The sequence below is a fragment of the Suncus etruscus genome, chromosome 2 (genome assembly GCF_024139225.1).
Source record: "Suncus etruscus isolate mSunEtr1 chromosome 2, mSunEtr1.pri.cur, whole genome shotgun sequence".
Taxonomy (NCBI): domain Eukaryota; kingdom Metazoa; phylum Chordata; class Mammalia; order Eulipotyphla; family Soricidae; genus Suncus; species Suncus etruscus.
The window spans coordinates 134070137-134078374 of record NC_064849.1 but is presented as its reverse complement, the minus strand read 5'-3'; the positions used below and the strand labels follow the sequence as shown (position 1 = coordinate 134078374).

The window sequence follows — 8238 nt, the reverse complement described above, 5'->3', positions numbered from 1 at the left end:
AATTTGCAAAGTTTTTGTATTCATCATTCATCAGTAGTCAGCCAGTGAGTCTGTTCTATTTAAAAGCTCTGGCTTTTCACTTAATGCATCCCATCTGTTTCTGAAATAAATTGCAATAATCCGTGTTTAATTTTAATCAATGTATTACTAAATATGCAAATTATATTAAAAGCCGTGGTTTGAAAAAGCTTTCATTTGTAAATATGGTAGCTTTAACAGGAAGCATATCTAAAAGCCATTTAGCTACAGTAGCCTAACTCTAACACTGTAGCTGATTTATAAAGCAGATCACAAGTTGATCTTTCTCCCACATGGGGATATGTAAAACTGTTGCATATCAGATTTTGTTAACATCTGATGGGCTAGTGCTAACAGTGTAAGAGACTCATACTTTAGTAACCATGTCTTTTACATTTAAATGAGGGTAATCGTACTTCATTCTACATCTTTCTGATATATTTTTTTTGCACAACCTAACATATGAATTTGTGTGATTGGTTTATGAATCACAGTTAAAGCACTTTGAGCAAGCCTTTCAATCAATCTTAAATTTTTAGTGTCTAATTTACTTGTGATTTGCATAATTAATTATGGAAGAGATCCTCTGGGAGTCTCTCTATCACCCCCTTTTTTTTTCTTTCCTACCTTCTGTCTCATTGACTGACTAGATAGAGTAGGGATGAAACCAAAGTTCTTCCAGGCCTGCTAAATGACTTTGCTAGGGACCCATAAATAAATATGTTATATTGCTCTGTCTGATCTGATTGAACTAAGGAGCAAATTCTAAAATTTAAGTCAGCTATCTGTAAAGCAGTCCATTAACAAAGCCATCACTGTTCTGTGTATGTAATTTACCAAGCAATTACCTTAAAGGAGAATTTTGGAATCTTTCCTGAATGAAGATCTTGAATGTGTGGGAATATAGATAATCATGTTCACACCAAAGTCTGCCATTTACTAATTGTAGTGCCAGTCTGGGAATATTAGCTAAAGCCTAGTCTAATCAGTGGTATTTGGGGAGTATCAAAACTAAAGGAATTTTGCCAGTTTGTTGTTAAACAGAGTCATTATCAAAAATAAAATTACATAAACATACATTAAAACAAATTGCACTAAAAATTAAAGGTAATAAATGTTTAAACATCAACTCACAATTACTATGCTTAATGTTATTCTCTATGTATTTAATATTATTTACACTTATTGTACCTATAAAGAAAATACTTGGTAATATGCTACTTTATGTTTCTCTCTAACTCCATTATAGTTACATCAAATTAGTAGCTTGAAATTGCCAGAAGTTGGATGTATTCACACTACAGAAACTGGCAAATAACTACAGATCCAGGCATTTCCCCCATTGATAGCTAGTGAGTGATCATTTACCCACACAGCATACTTACAGTAACGCCATGTGTGTTCTTTGCTGTTTATTCTTGGCACTTCTAAAGAAGTAACATCAGCTTTCACAGGCCCTTTTACAAAAAGTGGAATATGTATTTGATTCCCAAAGTAAATCCTAGTTTTTTGTTAAACTTAAAAAATTGCTTTTCTTCCTAGCATAATAGATAATTTGAAGAATACATAAAAATGTTTTCAGGGTCTTCATTTTGAAAGGGAAGTCATCATAATTTACTAAGCCGCTTTTCTTGCAAATTAGTTTACCAGGCATTATACTGCTCAATGTAAGGAACTGCTTAGCAATTTTGGGATTATAATGTGCTAGAAAACTAGTTTGTGGAATGAGCTTCACTACAACGGTGTACATAGTAGCATCATGCCAAAGGCCATCTTTGTAGAAAGAAACTTATTTTTCTTTGTAGAAGATTTATTAATCATATCTCTGTATGCTTAATAATTTGTGTAAACAAATTAAAATTACAGCCTGTGTTCCAAGGTCATTTTCAAATCAAAAGTGACCTCAACTCATGCTAAGAGAGTTAATGATGTAAAAATAGGTAGGTCTTATCCTTTGGGGACCCCATGTGCAGGTCAGAGAGACTCTTCTATGATTGCATCAAATTGGCTCTATTTCCATCAGCCATATGTAGCCAGACTTCTGGAGAAGATGGTTCCTTGCTATTGCCCAGAACTTAGGTAAAGAAGAGTTTTCTCTTTTCACTTTCTTTTTTGTGCTTCCTTGTTTTTGGATTTCAGTCAGGAAATAGTTTATGATCTACTAAAGTTTTTCCTCTCCTAAACAAAAGGGAAATTCAAAAAAATCTATGATTTATTTCCTTATTGAAAATTGTTTTTTAAGTTAAATGTTAATTTAAAACTCAAGGATCTGGAAGATTAAGTTTAAAATGATGATTATCTATAAGTAAAAACAATTTTTTGTTTTGTTTTGGGGAGGCCACACTTGATGGTGCTCAGAGGTTACTCCTGGCTCTGCACTCAGAAAATGCTCCTGGCAGGCTGAGGAACCATACGGGATGCCAGGAATTGAACCTGGGTCCATCCAGGGTGTCCATGTGCAAGGCAAATGCCCTACCTCTGTGCTATCACTCTGGACCCAGTAAACTTTTTTTAAAGTTTATTTGAATATGGGCCAAGAGTATAACTCAGGGATCAGGGCTTCACATGAACAAGGATTCCCAGTTTTACTCTTGGTACTGTGTTTACCTTTTGAGCATTGCTACGTATAGCCTGGCTATTCTCTCAGTTTTGCTGGGCTAAGGAATGTCGATAACATCCCCCAGGCTCCTAGAATTGAAGGTACTTGTCTGGTCCCATTGGCAAAATATTGTCAGGAGTGACCTTTTGGCACTGAGCATTACTTGAGAGACCACTTTCATCCTCCATATCTCTCTCTCTCCCTCCCTCTCTCTCTCTCTCTCTCTCTCACTTTCTCTCTCTTTCTCACTTTCTCTCTCTCTCTCTCACATACACACACACACACACACACACACACACACACACACACGCATATCCATTCTTTTCTGTTCTACTTAGAGGGAACCATTTTACTGATTGGGAGTTTTAGTGTGCTTGCTTATACTTATTTTTTACTATATTTTCCCCCTTCTGAACAAGATATTGATTAATTTTGCTTGGTGTTGGTCCTTATATGAGGGAATATATACTTTGTGACTTTATTCCTTCTGCCATAGGTCATTGCTTTTTTACTATCACATGGTGCTTTGTTGTGATGCCTCGGTTGTGTCACTGTGGACTTAAATGTTTAAGTTTGGATAAGTATTGGACTGTTGACTACTGCTTTTCCAATATGACTAGTGTTCTTTACATGTGTTCTGGTGTATGTTAAAGGGTTTCTTCAGATGCTATATATTTTCTCCATTAATTGATTTATGCTACCACTAGTAGGGCCTGTGTATAATATTCATACAAACATGTAATATTGCTAGAACTTTATATTTTTATATACTCGGCAGATGTAAAATGTTTCCTAATTGTAATCATTTTTTATCTTTTATTCTTTTGTCTACTTATGCATTTTTGTGAAAAGCTCATTCAAGTTATTTTTTTATTCTTTTATATTGGGTTGTTTGTCTTTTTCTTATTGATGTTGGAACTGGATAGATAGTACAGTAGGTAGGACATTTGTTTTGCATGAGGTTGAGCCAAATTTGATCCCTGGCATCCCATATGGTCCCAAGCACCATAAGGAGTAATTCCTGAACACAGAGACAAGAATAAACCCTAAGCATTGCTGTGTGAGGTACTGCCCAAAAAGTTATAGTAGTTCCCCCAAACAAGCATTTGTTGAAATATTCTAGTGTGCATTAACTTGGACATTAAATTTATAAAAAAATAATACATTAAGTGCAATATTATATACGTGTTATTTATATAATAAGGTATATAATTGCAATAATATAGTCTGTATAAGATCTGTGATATCATTAGCCAAGTGGTAGTTTAGTGTGGAATTAGGAATGGAAGTTAATCTAAGCAAAAAAAAATGTTTATGAAAAGTGAAAGTGCAGAATGTAGGTTGGAGGAATTCAACAAGTAGATGATGAAATACTATTAGGTGTGAATGGGTTTGAATTAGGTGTAAATGCAGAAGGAGTGGTGGCAAATAAAATTGAAAAGGCAGGTAGAAAGGAGGTCATTGAAGTGTCAACAAAAGTACTTTTTAAAAAATAACATTCTGGGCACACATTTTTTTGTTCTGGTCACTGACAGACTGATAAAAATAGCTTCCCACTATGCAATTTTCTTTGTGTTATTTCTTTTGATGAACAGAACTTTTTTTATTTTCGTGCCACACCTGGCTAGGTACTCAGGGATTACTCCTGGCTCTGTGCTCAGAAATCGCTCCTGGCAGGCTCAGGGACCATATGGTTTGTCAGGGATCCATCTGAGGTTGGTATAAAGTCTCCTCAAACAGCTTACCTGCTGTGCCTATTGCTCTGGCACCTGAAAAACAGTAATTTCTTAATTTTTTTTTATTATGAAATGCCAATTTCTACAAGGCAAGTCTAGACTATTCTGTAATGAGTTCTGAACTTTTTTTTGGTGATAACAAATTTTAATTTTAGCACATGAAGCTATACAGGATTTATTATTATGCAACTTCATAGAACTGTTCTATAAAACTTCATAGAACTTTTGCACACCAGGGGCCAGAGCGGTGGTGCAAGCAGTAGGGCATTTTGCCTTGCATGTGCTAACCTAGGATCGGACCATGGGTTTGATCTTCAGCGTCCCATATGGTTCCCTTAAGCCAGGAGTGATTTCTGAGTGCATAGCCAAGAGTGTCGCCAGATATGGCTCAAAAGCAACAAAACAAAAACAAAACAAACTGTTGTACCCATATAAGTGATAACTGTGCAATACCACTCAGTATCTCTAAATTATGAATGTTATTTTTAAATTGTTTACCACATAATCCACAAATTAAAAATGACATCAGAAGCCACCCCATAGTTAAATTTACACTTACTACCTTGATATAATAGTCAATATTCTAGTAGAGGAAGAAGAAGGGGTTGAAAATTATTTTGAAGTCCTATCCTGTTATCCAAGGTTTCTTGAGCAGATAGATGACTGGTCAAAGGTGGCTACGAAGACCAGACAGTAAGAAAAATTCTACTTTGTCAGTCTAAAAGGGAACAGTGAGAATTAAATGTCTTTACATATAAACAAGGTATGCCATTGAAAGCTTATTTGCTTACAAACATATAAAAAATACTTGTTACCAGCCATAAACACAGTCATCTGTTTGAACTGGCCAGCTCTATAGGTTCTTTCTTTTTTTGAATGAGTTGTAAACAAGCTGTGAGAGATTATGACAACACCAGTCCATGCAGCACAAATCTGGCCATCTCAGGAGAAAAGGGGTGTGCCAAGCCTCCAACCTTCGAAGCTGCTCTTGCTGCCTCCATTACACCATAATCATTGTTTCTCCAATGGCCTGCCTCATTACTGACACCTCTATGATTCCTGTGGGGACGCTGAATTGATACCACTCCAGGTATGCTAGTTGTTGGGCTATCACCAGGGCTTTTATTTGGAGCAAGTACAGGTAACCCTTCCTTATTCTGGGAAAAGCCTGGAAGCTGTAACCACACCCACACATGCAGTCATCATGTTTGAACCGGACCTTCTTCTAGGAGACCCAGCAGCTGGGTATATGCCCCTAAAATTCATAGTATCATAGCTTTGAATTTTAGACAACTTCATTTTGATCCTAAAGGAACAATTTAACAGAGTGGACATATAACAACAAGAGCTTACTAAACTTTCTGCCATTTTATTAATGACTGCATTGGTGGTGATATAATAATTTTCACAAATGATCTTGCTATTGCACTTTTTCTTTCTTGTTTTTCTCTTCCCTTCAATTTTTTTTTAATTTTTAATTTTCATTTTTTTAAAGTAACTTTGCTTTCATGGTTTGGAAACAAATGTATTATGAACAATTATGCCAACTATGTGATGCATTTTCTCTAAGTAAATAAAAATAAACCCTATGGTTACAAGAAAAAATACTGGTTAACTAATTCGATAAGAAAATAATGTATAAAAAGAAAAAATATAAAAACTATATAGCAAAAACATTAATCATCTCTAATCCTAAAAAAGATCAATTCCATTTTTTATATTATAAACAAAATGTTTGTTTCTTTTTAATCTCTTATCCAGAAATACTTGAAAAGAAAGAACTCATATTTTTTAGTTTCAACATGGTTGTGAAGAGTTAAATTAAAAAAAAAAAGAGAGAGACAGTGCAGCTGTAGGGCATTTGTCTTGCATTCGGCCAACCCAAGAGGAACCCAGTTTGATTCCTGGCATACCATATGGTCCCCTGAGGACTGCCAGGGTTATTTTTGAGTGCAGAGCCAAGAGTAATCCTTATGCACCAAAGGGTGTGGCCCCAAAACCAATCATATCAAGGAATAGTTTAAAAAAATAAATAAAATAAGAAACAAGGACAATGAAATATCTAAGTTCAGATTGAGAACAAATATTTGTCCATGTAGAGATTAACATCTTTAGAGTAGGGAATAATAATAAAAAGATTTTAAGTAGTTTTAAATCTATAAGTAATAAGTATCTTGGTATTTTTAGCCAGACAAAGACCATAGCATCAGTAAAAGTCTGCAATGTCTCACTTTTATAAATAGAGTTTAAGGTTTTTTTAAGATCAACTAAAGTTGACAACAAAATTTTTAGAGCTAGGTAAAACTTCACAATTGAAAAAAAAAAAACTCTCACTACTTCTATACAAAGTAACAGTAAGTGATTCTAGAAATTAAGAGTTATTTCACAAACTACGACTTCAGTATGGTAAGCATTTAGGTTCCAAATCTGATTCTTCCCTATTAAAATGTTCACCTGTAAAAAAAAAAAAAGTGTCGGTGTATAGATATATAAATTTCAAAGGAAGGCAGAGCAATAGCACATTGGGTTGGTCGTTTACTTTGCACTCAGCCAAGCCGACCTAGGTTCAATCCTCAGAATCCTTCCATATGGTTCCCCAAGCCTATTAGGAGTGATTTCTGTGGGTAGAGCCAGGAGTAATCATCCAGTGCTGCCCTGTGTGGGCTGCCCCCCCAAAAAACAAAACAAAACAAAACAAAAATTTTTTTAAAGCAGCCTTAGTATTTCCTTTAAATCTATCTTGAAATAGTCTCTGGGTGAGCTTCACAAGAGGATTAGCCAGCCTCTTGGTCGAAGGCTACCATAGTGATTATTTGACTAAGGCTAGAAAGATAACAACATGATGTAAACTGTAGGAGAGAAGATGTGGGGCTTTTCCTGGCGCTTGGTAGCTAAAACTCATAGAAATTCTTAGAAAATGACACAAGGGCAGTCTTTCTTGTATTTTTCTTTTCAAGTTGGTTCTGGTGAAGGAGGACACATGTTCTTGAAACTTCCTTATAAAACCCGACAAGTTCATGGAAAAGTTGATCTACATCATCCTGATCTTTGCTGATGCCTCTATATCTGTTACTTTAAACTGTTGTGCTAATTGCTCTCTTCTTGTATTACGTGTCTTTGATGATCCAGATTGACTTTATTACTGATTAAGATATTTGAAAACTCATCACAATCCTTTACTCTGAACATTTATGTTTGAAATTTATAGATTTCTTCAAAACTGCCTGTCTGTGACTGAAAAGACCAATAGAAAACCCTCATAAGTTCTCTTATACTGTTTTCTTATAGCTCCATACTCTTGTTCTGCTGATTCCAGAATATCTCACTGGACAGTTCTATCATCTATGACATAATGTTTTGTTTAAGAATCTTCAATGGTTGAATCATAATCTGTCACAAAATAAAACTGAATAGTGAGTGCTGACTTATTCATACTGTCCCCACCAACCACCACAAGCTGGCACTTCTGGCCAGACAGACCTGCCAACTGGTCTTGACCATGTGAAGACTCTGCCATGTTGATCCTTTATTCTATTATTATTATTATTAATATTATTATTTGTTATGTGATCACACTTGGTGGCATGCAGGTCTTACTTCTGACTCTGTGCTTAGGGATCATCCTTGGTGGTAGTTGGAGAAAAAGTACCTGCAAGATGCCAAGGATTGAACCTTAGTCAGCTGTGTGCAAGGCTAGTACCCTAACTGCTGGACTGTCTCTCTCACCTATTTTATTTTTATAGTTATTTTATTTATTGGTGTGCCAGCACCACAATCTTTTTTTTTGTGTGTGTGTGTGTGGTTTTTGGGTCACACCCGGCAGTGCTCAGGATTACTCCTGGCTCCATGCTCAGAATTGCTCCTGGCAGGCATGGGGGACCATAT

General features: G+C 35.6%; 1 pseudogene; it reads right to left on the bottom strand.

Moving 5' to 3' along the window:
* Positions 1-7263: 7263 nt before the first annotated feature.
* On the bottom strand, positions 7264-7870 carry LOC126001875 (ras-related protein R-Ras2-like; annotated as a pseudogene).
* Positions 7871-8238: the final 368 nt, after the last annotated feature.